The sequence below is a fragment of the Sapajus apella genome, unplaced genomic scaffold (assembly GCF_009761245.1).
Source record: "Sapajus apella isolate SASKATOON/1434 unplaced genomic scaffold, GSC_monkey_1.0 scaffold10, whole genome shotgun sequence".
NCBI classification, from domain to species: domain Eukaryota; kingdom Metazoa; phylum Chordata; class Mammalia; order Primates; family Cebidae; genus Sapajus; species Sapajus apella.
Genome location: NW_022436950.1, coordinates 23,767,560 through 23,780,947, shown reverse-complemented (window position 1 = coordinate 23,780,947; position 13,388 = coordinate 23,767,560). Strand labels below are relative to the sequence as shown.

The following is a 13,388-nucleotide window of genomic DNA, read 5'->3' as shown; positions in this document are numbered from 1 at the left end:
ATCAAAAAACCTTTGAAACTCTTGTTAATATGATGTGGATCAAGATCTACAGCAGATGAATAAGAACTGGCCTAGGGCTGGCAAATTCCTTCTAAACCTGGGATTCTTTTCCGTTCTGAGGCAGATAGAGTTGCTCTGGAAGAGAGTTTGACCCACTGAAAAATAACAGTTTTATGATGCCTTCCTATACGTCTAGACTAGCAAATAGAACAGTTCTTAAAAAAAAAAAAAAAAGTCTTTGTATTTATCCCTGGAGAAATATTTATCTACATTGTAGGGTTTTTGGAACAAAGAGAACGATTTCCTTTTTCTATAAAGTTTGGCGTCATTATTATTTTGAAAGATAACCATGCTCACTCGTTGCCAAATGATTGCTAAGTTAGGCTCTCTCTATATTTTTAAAAGAATTTGCTTTTGAAAAGAAGGGGCCTGGAGCTGGGGGATGGAGAGGGTAATCCACGTCCTGTCACCCACTCCCTTCCTGGCTGTGAGAAACTTTTGGGCCTGGGAACTTACAGTTTGTTTTCTGTAACTCCATCTGGTTTGAAACCGAAAAGGAGATATTTGTGGAGAACAGACCACAGCATGAGAGGGAGAAGGGCTGAGGGGGTAGGGGTATAAAAATCAGATAGCTCAGCGCTTGGCTCAAAGGAGCTGAAGGAGAGAGGATTCCACTGCGTGTACGTTTTCTCTTTCACGTCTCACTTTGTTCTCTGCCATCAGGAAATACAGTAGACATTTGTCACCAGCAACTCTTTGGAGCCTTCAATGTTCCTTCCTCCCAGGATTTGAAAGGGGACTTCAGACACGTAAGAGTCAGATTTTGCAAACCAGCAGAATTTCTGTGCAGTGTTTATCAGACAAGCAAGAGGCTGTGAAGGCAGACTTTGGGAAATGGTTTAAACAGTTCATAAATCAGATGTAATTGAAAAGGAGAGTATCTCCTTTCTGAGAGCCATGTAAACCTTTCTTTTATGATCTCTTTACTGGGGCAGAATTGTAATGTGTATAAGGGCCAGGGGTCTAATGAATTCAGATTGCCTCCAGTCACTCAAGTTAATTTGTTTTTTTTCTGGCCAAATCATGAAACAGAACTGCATTCTGCTCCCTGTTACATTTATATAATAGCATCTCTTTTGATATTGTCAAGTGTGTTGTGCCAGGCTACATAGCATTACTGATAACAAAATTCTTTGGAAAAATCTTTTTTTTTTTTTTCACACACCAAATAACAGCAGCTGAAATCAGTTGGTGTTCTTGGCTGGCCAGGAGTAAAAAGTGCTCTTCGTGTAAAATTTCTAAGAAGCCCTAGAAACATGATGCAAAGCATTTTTACCCCTTTTTACTTCCAAACTGGTAGAATTTATGGGGTTTTTGAAAACTATATTTGTTATACTGTTAAAAATGCAGTTTCATATGAAGACCAGAAGACCCTAAAGGGTCTTGCCTAAGATTTTCGTTTAAATTTAGTATATTAACAGTATAAGAGGCAGGTTTGGAGGACTGATAGTGTTCTTAACTTCAGGGAGAATCAAAGATACCAGGAGCTCAGAAGAATGGAGTCTCAAGACATCAGGCAAATACCGAAGAGATCAGAGCCAAGTTCTAAAGGGCAGCCATTTCCCAAATGTCAACCAAGAGCAAAGCCAAGAGAATTATTATTTCCTGGCTGCACAATCACAGGAAAAGCCTGATCAAAGCTGGAGTGCAAGTTAAAAAGTGTAAGGTACTCAAGTGCTAGGGTCTGTGTCCAAGCCCAATCAATGGATCATTAGTTGTTTTTAACTTCCACATTTCTTTTGCAACAGCACCTCTTCCTTAAGTAGCAATCTTATCAGACTGCCACCTTACCTGATGTGTCCCATTGTCCAAGGACAATAAAGACTCTGCACTGTCTGCCGTTACCTAAGAAAGATTGGAATTGACACAGACATCACAGTTACATACAAAATAGGAATTGTTGGATCATGGAGACACACATTCTGGTGTTTGCCAGATTGGCACATGACATAATCTGGTTTCTTTATAGACCCAGTTGTTTTGGGTCGGTCTAAATTATCAAGAGAAGAGACTTCATCTTTAGTTTGATCTTGTACCCACCACCAGAACCCTTGCTTCTGAGCAGGGAGCAGCTGAGGAACAGGCTCTTTCTCTGAATGACTTTCAACATAATTCTCTCAAACCTTACTCCTCCAGAAGGCCACCCTCATCCTGGCTATGGCTACTTCAGAATAAACTTGGCAGAATCATCTGTTCACATTCTATTTCAAACCAAATTCAGTATCTCAAAGCCTTGTTCTGTGATTTGTTTGGACCTTGGGGGCTCTGACTGAAAATGCTGAAATGCCATACTGACACTTCAGACTTATAGCTACCTGGCCTCCAAGTAAGATTTATCTCCAACTAGAGGGGTTTCTCCTATTAAAAATCAAACAGTGTATGGTGTCTTCACCTGCTAGGTAATATTCTATGCCCTAATGGGAAGAATGGGGGCAGCAGACCAGTGAGTGCAGGAAGGAGAAGCAAAGCTGTGTCCATGCCCTTGAGAAAAGACAAATTGGACCAGACAAGTTCAGTGGAAACTTTCTAACGAATCCATCAACTTCAGCTTGTCTAAGCAAAGTCATAGCTAGAAGAGTACTGAAATAGGAGAACCACGTACAGGGGTTCAGGGGTGATTCCTCTGAAATCGCAGCTGGAAGCGTTTTGTAACGGTTCCGGTATTATATCCTGGAGGCTGTCACTCTTTCTTCTAATCACCCTTAGCAGATGCCACAGGATTCCTATTTCTGAAAGTTTTCAGGCCCCTCATATGGAAGACCAAAGAAGCCATTAATGTTTAAGGCTACATTTTATTCCATCCACAAATTTGGTAAAAGAGGAAATGTTTACAATTCTGCCATCCCATGAATAGGAGTTTTCCATCAGGTATACACTGGTGTTAGCAAGGTATGAATACTTGTCCACTAAAAAGGCTGTTTGGTACTGCTGATACATATCCCAATGCAATGCCGGGCTCAAAAAGTTCTTCGGTGATTGCTTTTGATAACACTGAATGGCTAAAGGTCTTCTTTCACTTCCTCCCCCACCTCAAATCCTGGCTCTGGAATTTGAGGCTGTGCCCTTACATGCCTCCAAGGCACCTAGCTCCAACAAAGAAAAATGGAGAGTCTGCACTGCTCGTTAGTTGACCCAACACTCAGCCCACATTGGAGGGGAAGCGGGTTGGGCTAAGGATGTCTTCTTCCTGCTCAGGACACATTATGGTCAAGGATGAAAGGAAAGAGATGCTGGGAACAAGTTTGCATTGAAGATGTATTTCTGTTGCTTTGCTACCAACCCTGGTTATAAATGATGGAATTAATATGGGTCTGTAATAGCTACTTTCCCATATAGCTGTTGGATATACATACATAAAATTAAAAATAATAGAATACTTCCATTACTAACATGTGGTGACAAGCATTCTTCATTTACAATTTTTATTCCAAAAACAGGATTTAACATTTTAAAACCCAAGATCTCTTTGGTAAATTAGATAATAGGGTAAACTACAGCCAGTAAGATAAGTGATTGTTGTGAAAAGAAAACTGTTAGGGTTATAAATAATGCTTCTTATATGGACGCTAAACAGTCAATCAGAAAACACCATGGTTGTTGGTTTAAAATCAGCTTCTTTGGTTGGGCACGGTGGCTCACATCTGTAATCCCAACACTTTCGGAGGCCAAGGTGGGTGGATCACCTGAGGTCAGGAGTTTGAGACCAGCCTGACCAACATGGTGAAACCTTGTCTCTACTAAAAATACAAAATTAGCTGTGCGTGGTGGTGCATGCCTCTTATCCCAGCTACTCAGGAGGCTGAGGCAGGAGAATTGCTTGAACCTAGGAGACAGAGATTGCAGTGAACTGAGATCATGCCATTGCACTACAGCCTGGGCAACAAGAGTGATACTCTGTCTAAAAAACTTTTAAAAATACAATAACAAAGACTTGGAACCAACCAAATGCCATCAAAAATAGACTGGATAAAGAAAATGTGGCACATATACACCATGGAATACTGTGCAGCCATAAAAAAGAATGAGTTCATGTCCTTTGAAGGGACATGGATGAAGCTGGAAACCATCATTCTCAGCACACTAACACAGGAACAGAAAACCAAACACTGCATGTTCTCATTCATAAGTGGGAATTGAACAATGAGAAAATGTAGACAGACGGAGAGGAACATCACACACCAGGGCCTGTCGGGGAGTGAGGGGCAAGGAGAGGGAGAGCATTAGAAAAAATACCTAACGTATGCAGGGCTTAAAACCTAGATGATGGGTTGATAGGTACACCATGGCACATGTACGCCTATGTAACAAACCTGCACATTCTGTACGTGTATCCCAGAACTTAAAGTAAAATAAAATTTTTTGAAAATAACAAATAAAAAAATAAATATAGTAATAATAGAATCAGCTTTTTCAGATCCATACTATTTGGATAAGTTTTTTTTTGCCTGAAACTTTCTTAGTCAATACTAATTCAGTCTCTACCATGCTTTAAAAGGGAACCCATTACAAACTCTCTTAGCGTCTTCCTTATGCCTTACATGGCATAGTGAGTCAGTGATTTTTTTTCTTCCATGGCATTAGAGAAGAGGCTAAGTGAAACTATCTGTAACTTCTCACGGCAGCATCTTTAACCTTCTGCTAAATCCTGGACTGCCAGCTGGCAAGGCCAAGTACTCTTTAGTCCTGCAAAGAATCATGTATGTGTCGCTGGAGGTAGACATAAGTTCTTCTGTTTTAACTTGAATCATCTGCAGGAACAAACAGCAAAGTGCATCACCCCTGTTAAAGCAGCTGACAGTATGAGCCACAAGGTAAAAATTATGAAGAAGAAATGTCCCTCTTTGTCCCGTCACCGAGAACATAGTGTCCAATGCTGTGTACTGACACAGTAAAGTTGGTTAAAATAATTTCTCAATAAATTGAGTATAAATATTTTACAAGCTAGGCCCAGCCCACTGTGGAGGGGAAAAAAGAAGAAACAAAACAAAACAAAATGAAAAAGAACACCCGCACCTGCTCCCTAGCTATTTTCTCACAGATATTCTACTACCAAAAGAACGCAACTCACATTTCAAAAATATAATGCTGCTTTCTTCCCTGCCTCCTCTCTGCCAACTCCCAAGGAGAGAATTTTTAAAAGGCCAGGCCACAGTGGTTCACACCTGTAATCCCAGCACTTTAGGAGGCTAAGGCAGCCTCTTCTTCACCACCAAAGCTTCTTCACAACCTCCACTTCTGTACCCTTTCAGGTCTTCCAAAACACCCCCAACCCACCTCTGGATTTAGATCTGTTCTTTCTGTATAGCAGCCCATGTTCCAAACCAGGGATTCATAGATTTGATTCATTTGATTACAACCTTCACTATTTTTACCCATAATACTGCTACTGTTATTTCCTAATATCTTAATATCACTACCATAATTAAAATTTTAATATGTTTTCATTTCTAAAAGGTCACCATACAAGTAAACCGAGTTTTTAAAATGCCGTTAAAACTTAACCAGAGACTATAACCTACTAAAAGCTCTGAGCCTAAGCCCTGTTTTTGTTTTTGTTAAAAGGGAGGTTAGTATGTGCTAGAAAGTCGTTAAAGATGCACTCACACCAAACTGAGACTTCTCTTAATCTGTCCACAAGGACTGAAAGAGAAGGCAAAAGGAAGTCTCTCATCTTATGTGATTTCATTTTATCTAACTACACATTGGTTTTATTTAACCCCACTCAAGATCATCTTGCATTTAGAATCATCTTGTAAGTCCTAGACTATGGGAAGCAAGACAAGGCAGTGTTGCTCAAAATATGAAGTTTGGACAGTCTGCAAAAGATAACCTAGCACCAGATTGACACGCAAATTCCCTGGCCTCTGAGACTTCTGAGGGAGGTCTTAGGAAATCTGTATTTTTAACACATTTCTCCGGCGTTACTTATACGGTCAAATATTTGAAAACCATTAGTCTAGATTTGTCGTTTTCAAACATTTATTAGCCAAGGGATCCTTTCTTACAATAAAATCTTACACAGAAACTAAGATAAAAAGCAGATGAGAATAGAGAACTCTACAGGAGAATCGCTTGAACCTGGTGGCAAGGCTGCAGTGAGCCAAGATTGTGCCACTGCACTCCAGCCTGGCAACAGAGCGAGACTCCATTTGAAAAAAAAAAAAAAATGGAGTCCTGTAGTTGAATCAGGAAGGTAGGGCAGAGAGCAGAGTTGTGACTTTACCTTCTCATGTCCTATGGTGGCATACAGACATTTTACGTCGTAAAATAAAACAGTTAATTAACATACTGGAAAATGATCAGCCTCATAATAATCAAATGCAAACAAAATAAGGACAAGATTTCTTTTTACTCATAAACTAGCAAAGGTATTTTGAATGATAGTGTAGGTGAGGACCAACTAGAATGTTACAACTAATATTCTTATACTCTGAAAAGCAAATGAGTACCACCTTTCTGGATGTACTTTAAGATTTTTTTTTCCTTTAATGCAATACTCTACTCTCTATGAATTTGTTATGCAGAAACAGTCTGAAATTCAGGCAGATTTATGCACAGTTCTGGAACTAGATAGTGGTGACAGTTGCATAACATTGTGAATGTACTTAATGCTACAAATTTGTACAGTTTCAAATGGTTGCCATGGTAAATTTTATGTTGTGTATTTTACCACAGTATACAAAAAGGATTATGCAAAAATATGCATTTCATTATTATTTATGATAAGAATTTAAAACTGCTGAATACCCAACATTAGTCATTGCTACATTATGGTGTTTTCGGAAAACTCTTGTGATATTCACTTACTTAGGTGAAAAAAAAAACCAGGATGTGAAATTATACACACAATATTACTTCAGCCATTTCTTAAAAAATAGAATAATGTAGATAGAAATGTGTCCAAATATTACCTATAATGGAGTCAAGAAGAGGAGTAGAATTATTAACAACTTTTCCTTTCTCTTATACTTTGAAAAGCTTTCCAAAATTTGTTAAAATTAGCACTTTCTAAAAACATTATGAGTTTTTTTGTGTGATATTTAAATTTTAGCGTATTAGCTATCATTAGTGTTAGTGTATTTTATGTGTGGCCCAAGGCGATCCTTCTTCTTCCAGTGTAGCCCAGGAAAGCCTAAAGATTGGACAACCCTGCTCTACTACCTCTTAAAAAAATAGAAAAGAAAAGGAAAGGGAAAAAGTATATTAGTTTCCTATTGCTGCTTTATTTTTTTTCCATAAGTTATTGGGGTACAGGTGGCATTTGGTTACACAGGTTCTTTAGTGGTGATTTGTGAGGTCGTGGTGCACCAATCAACTGAACAGTATATACTGAAACATATGTTGTCTTTTATCCCTTGTCCCCCTCTCACTCTTCCCGGCAAGTTCCCAAAATCCATTGAATCATTCTTATGCCTTTGTGTTCTCATAGCTTAGCTCTACATATCAGTGAGAATTTACAGTGTTTGGTTTTCTGTTCCTGAATTACTTCGCTTAGAACAATAGTCTCCAATTTCACCCAGGTCATTGCAAATACTGTTAATTCATTCCTTCTTATGGCTGCATAGTATTCTATCATGTAGATAGATAGATTGATAGACAGATCATAGTTTCTTTCTCCACTTGTTGATTGATGGGCATCTGGGTTAGTTCCACAATTTTGCAATTGTGAATTGTGCTGCTATAAACACGCGTGTGCAAGTATCTTTTTCAAATAATGACTTTTTTCCTCTGGGTAGATACCCAGTAGTGGGATTGCTGGATCAAATGGTAGTTCTACTTTTAGTTCTTTAAGGAATCTCCACACTGTTTTCCATAGCAGCTGGACTAGTTTGCTTTCCCAACCGCAGTGGAGAAATGTTCCCTGATTGCCGCATCCACACCAACATCTGTTTTTCGATTTTTTGATTATGGCCATTCTTGCAGGAGTAAAGTGGTATCATGCTGTGGGTTTGATTTGCATTTCCCTGATCATTAGTGATGTTGAGCATCTTTTCATGTTTTTTGGCCATCCGTATATCTTCTTTTGAGAATTGTCTATTCATGTTCTTAGCCGACTTTTTGATGAGATTGTTCCTATTGCTGCTTTAACATATTTCCACAAAATTAGTGCCTTAAAACAACATACATTTATTACATACAGTCCTAGAGGTCAGAATTCCAAAATCCATATCTAAGGCTGCTTTCTTCTTTTTGAAGATTCCAGGGGAGAACATATTTCTTCACCTTATTAAGTTTACAAGGTGCTGCTCATATTCCTTAAGCCATGGCCCCTTCCTCCAACTTCAAAACAGCAGTGTGGCATCTTTTCTCCTCTGTGACCTCTGCCTCTGTTCTTTCATCTTCTCCCTATCTTCTGACCCTCCTGCCTGCTCTTATGAGAATCCTGTGATTACATTAGTTCACCTGACAATGCAAGATAATCTCCACATCCCAAGACCTTTAGTTTAATCGCATCTACAAAATCCCATTTACTTTGGAAGGTAACATATTCACAGGTTCCAGGCATTAGGACATGAACATCCTTGGGGCCATTTATTCATTCACCACAAGAAGAAAAAAATAAAGAAAAGGCCCATCGACGACAGACTGGATAGGGAAAATGTCGCACATATACACCATGGAATATTATGCAGCCATCAAAAACAATGAGTTTGGGTCCTTTGTAGGGACATGGATGAACCTGGAAACCATCATTCTCAGCAAACTGACAGAAGAGCAGAAGATCAAACACCGCATGTTCTCACTCATAGGCGGGTGTTGAACAATGAGAACACATGGACACAGGGAGGGGAGCACTACACACTGGGTTCAGTTGGGGGGAAATAGGGGAGGCACGGTGGGGGGTGGGGAGCTGGGGAGAGATAGCAAGGGGAGAGATGCCAGATGTAGGTAATGGGGAGGAAGGCAGCCAATCACACTGCCACATGTGTACCTATGCAACAATCTTGCATGTTCTTCACATGTACCCCAAAACCTAAAATGCGATAAAATAAATAAATGGGAAAAGAAGAAGAAGAAGAAGAAAAGAAAGGTGGGGAAGGGGAAAGAGGGTGGGAAAGAAGGGAGGGAAGCAGAAAGGCAGAGAAGCAGGAAGTCAGGAAGGGAGGAAGGGAGGAAGGGAGGAAGAAAGGGAAGGGAGGAAGGAAAGGAAGGAAGGAAGGAAGGAAGGAAGGAAGGAAGGAAGGAAGGAAGGAAGGAAGGAAGGAAGGAAGAAAGGGAAGGAAAAAATGTCTCTCCGCTCAAGTTTTTATTCATGTGTAATTATTGAACTCACATCTTAATAGGAAGAATAACAAAAAGTTGAAGCTCTTTAATCTCCTATGCTCTTTAAGTATAAAATTTCAGCTAACAAGGAATGCATGATGAAAGCCATCTAAACTAGAAATGTAGGCAGGGGTAGCTCCAACTGTGTCAAATACACACTGAACATTCTATTGTGTTCAGATAAGTCTGGGGAATCATTTTTAAATCCTTCAGGTTTTAAACATTTTGAATTTTTCTTGGATATGTCTTTTTAAAAGTCTTTCCTCTACCATTTTTCTGTGTCAAAGTCTATGAAAATAACCACTAAGACAAAGAATCATCAAAACTCACTAGCTTATGTTTTCATGTGTTTTATGTATAAGGATGTATTTTAGGTTCTACATAAAGCACGTTAAGGTATGCCCAGAAAATAAAATCATGTCCCCCACCTTTTATTGAGAAACAATGATGGTTAGGTTGAAGCCAAATTTTTTTGCTCATCACAAGGTCTGAAATACAGCTTTTGATTTCCTTTGTCTGAGTAGAATGCATAACCTTTCTAAATTTGTTTTTATTTTCCTACATATTATTTGCCTTGATACTGATGTATGTGGTATATTTGTAGAGATAAATCTTTCTTCTTTCTTTTCCTAATTCATGCAAACCTTTGATTTATGAGAAGAATGAATATTGTGTAGAATGCTGATGCCTTCATAAATATTTTTATCATTGAATTTCAAAAAGCACACACAATAGTTGCATAATTCTTATTCCTGTTCATGTGTCATCTTTGGAGTCCATAGTTAATAATAATAACATTAAACAATGAATTTCTATTGAGTAGGTACCTACATGAGTGAATTCATTGATTCAATAAATATTTACTACTACCTCAAATAGTAAACATCCTGGCGAGAGAGACAGGCACAGCTCCAGTGCTGGACCTGGCTCAAACTGGGTCTCCTTGGCTCCCAAGAGCCAATTCTGTGTGTCTCTTCTCAATTCTACTTCATTAACATCAAGTTAGTACATTGAAATCTGCCATGGTAAGAGTATTTACACCATGGAAATTGGCAAACACTACAAATTTGAGCTTTTTGTTAAACATTTACCAGCACACCACTGTAATATGTAAATGTGGCTAACAATGTGATGCATTAAGAAACATGAGAGGGCCGGGCGCGGTGGCTCAAGCCTGTAATCCCAGCACTTTGGGAGGCCAAGGCTGGTGGATCACGAGGTCAAGAGATCGAGACCATCCTGGTCAACATGGTGAAACCCCGTCTCTACTAAAAATACAAAAAATTAGCTGGGCATGGTGGTGCGTGCCTGTAATCCCAGCTACTCAGGAGGCTGAGGCAGGAGAATTGCCTGAACCCAGGAGGCGGAGGTTGCGGTGAGCCAAGATTGCGCCATTGCACTCCAGCCTGGGTAACATGAGTGAAACTCCGTCTCAAAAAAAAAAAAAAAGAAAGAAACATGAGAGATAGAATAAAAGACCAAGCTTTTACATGGTTAAAAAAAAGAATGAAAGAAAAGAAAGAAACTTGAGAGATAATAAAAGCACCAAGAAGGGGTGCTGAACCTACTTAGAAAGGATCAATGAAACCTTTCCTTTTGGGGCTAACTTCAAATGTCACCTCCTCTGAGAGGCCTTTCAATACAACCTTCCTGAAAAAACCCTGCTCCCAGGCATGCTGTCACACTACACTGTGCATTTATTTCAGAAAATCTGCAACAGTTGGTGATTATCTTATTTATTTTTACTTGTTTATCTGTCTCCCTTACTGGGATGTAAACTCTTTAATAGCATGGCTCTTATCTGCCTTGTCTCCCTGGCTATTAAAAGGCACTCAAGGTATTTTTTCAAAATCAGCTGTAGAGTAGTAGTGGGGTCTCCAAGGATGAGCGGGATTTGACTAGGCAAAGAATTAAAGGTAAAAACATCCTGAGCAGAGGTGACAGAAATACTAAAAGTACAGTGGCCAAAGAAAGATAGTGTGTGCATAAAACTTAAAGTTCAAATTAAGGAGTGTCCTCTAAATTGGATTATGTGAGCCATAGGGACTCATGAAGGCCACTGTTTAAACTCCTATTTAACAGAAGATGAGCAGGAGCATAGCTAACTCCAAATCGGCACAGATGTGGTTTTAAGTCAGGAAAAAAGAAAACTAACAAAACATCTCTCTCGTATCTGATTGATAAATTGAAGCTCTTTTTCCTCAGTAAAAGGGATTTATCCCTAAAAAGGACTGCTAAATCTTCCCAAATCAGAGTATTCAAACTGTGAAGCATTTGGTAGCATTTAAATTGAAACAAATAAATAAGGCAAAGGGGATATGTTGGTTCCCACCATGTGCATTATTAAAGGCCTTCTGCAGATAATTGTGGTCTCTTGGCCATACTGCATGTATTAGATCGTCTGAGAAATGTATCAAAGGAGTTTTCTGTTCAGTGACGAAAGCAGGGGATTCAGTACCCAAGGAGATAAACTAATTTGACTACAGGTACTGAATCTGCATAAAGCATTGAGCCAGTGACTCTCCCACTTCTCCAACATGCTCACTATCTATTACATGAGGCGATGGGATCTCCAATGGGATGAAGAAAGGATCAAACGATGAAATGACTAATTCTGTTGGTTGAAATTCAGCAAGGTTTCAGGGGAAGGTAATGTTTGGGTTGGCCTCAGGAGATGAGTGGAACTTGAGCAGACAAAGTCTCAGTGGAGGGGGCTCTTCAACAGGAAGAACATGCTGATCCAAACCACAGAGGCCTGAAGTCAGGGTGTAGATATATTTAAAGGCTCATGGAACTGCCAATGTAGAGCAACTTACACAACTCTGAACAGAACAACTGCCAACGTGCTTTTGCAAAACAACATTCTAATTTTGCTTTGGTTTTCCTAATGGCGAAGTGATTCATTAGTTCCTGTTACACAGTGCAATTTCAAAATGATAAAACACTGGGAGTCCTTTCTTAATTATGAAAGTTCATAAAAGGGGAACTTAAACAAAATCTACTGTTTCCAATCAGCAAATATGTGGCCACAAGAGGTATCTGACCAGCCTGCATTCAAATCCTATTAAGTCTTGTTCATATAAGCTTAAGAGTAAGATAATATTTTTGCTTTGTATACACAGAGGAGCCTCATACTCATACCATAATTGACTATACAGGGTTAGAGAGACCCAAGTCAAATTATGCCACAGCCACGGCATAATCAACTATACTCATTAAAAGCACAATTCAGGCCAGGCTCACACCTGTAATCCCAGCACTTTGGGAAACCAAGGTGGGCGGATCACCTGAGGCCAGGAATTCGAGACTAGCCTAGCCAACATGGTGACACCCCGTCTCTACTAAAAATACAAAAATTAACGGGGCAGATAGTACTGGGAGGCTGAGGCACAAGAATTGCTTGAACCCGGGAGGCAGAGGTTGCAGGGAGCCAAGATCGCACCCCTGCACTCCAGCCTGGATGGCAGAGTGAGGCTCTGTGTCAGTTAAGTAAGGAAATAAATAAATAAATAAATACAAAGCACAATTCAGGTAAAACTCACATGAAGACAACGTAAAATGTAAAAATAACTGATTTCCAAAATGAATATACAAAGGCAATTGTTTTACACTTATTTCATCATTGGTTTCACTTAAATAGTGAGTTTTTAAATGACAATTTATCAAAAGCTATTTTTATCAGAAATGTATTTTGTGGGTAAAGAAAAGCACCCCAAGGGCTGCTTGGTGGCCAGGAACAGAGACTGATTCTTGCTGGCTTAAGTTGAAACAGAAATTCTTGTATGAATATTACCAGAGAAAGATAGTGTGTGCATAAAACATAAAGTCCAAATTAAGGAGTGGCCTGTAGACCACTAAATGGAAGACAAAGCTGGAAATAGAGCTCAAAAAAACCTGTGCCTTCCCAACCCGGAAAAAGGGGCAACTCTTGGAATCCAGATAGAACTGATGAAAATGCCTTTTTGATCATTTTTCTGATCTTTTTCACTCAGCTCAAGCTTCAAATTCTCAGGATAAAAGGACCGATCTGGAACAATCATCCAGAGAAAATCACACACCTTAAA

At 39.3% G+C, this 13,388-nt stretch overlaps 1 long non-coding RNA gene across 1 annotated transcript; it reads left to right on the top strand.

Annotated features, from left to right (window-relative positions):
* Window positions 1-591: 591 nt before the first annotated feature.
* On the top strand, window positions 592-3,451 carry LOC116551517. Its single transcript, XR_004268982.1, has 2 exons — window positions 592-809; window positions 1,526-3,451. It is a non-coding gene; the product is annotated as an uncharacterized LOC116551517 (long non-coding RNA).
* Window positions 3,452-13,388: the final 9,937 nt, after the last annotated feature.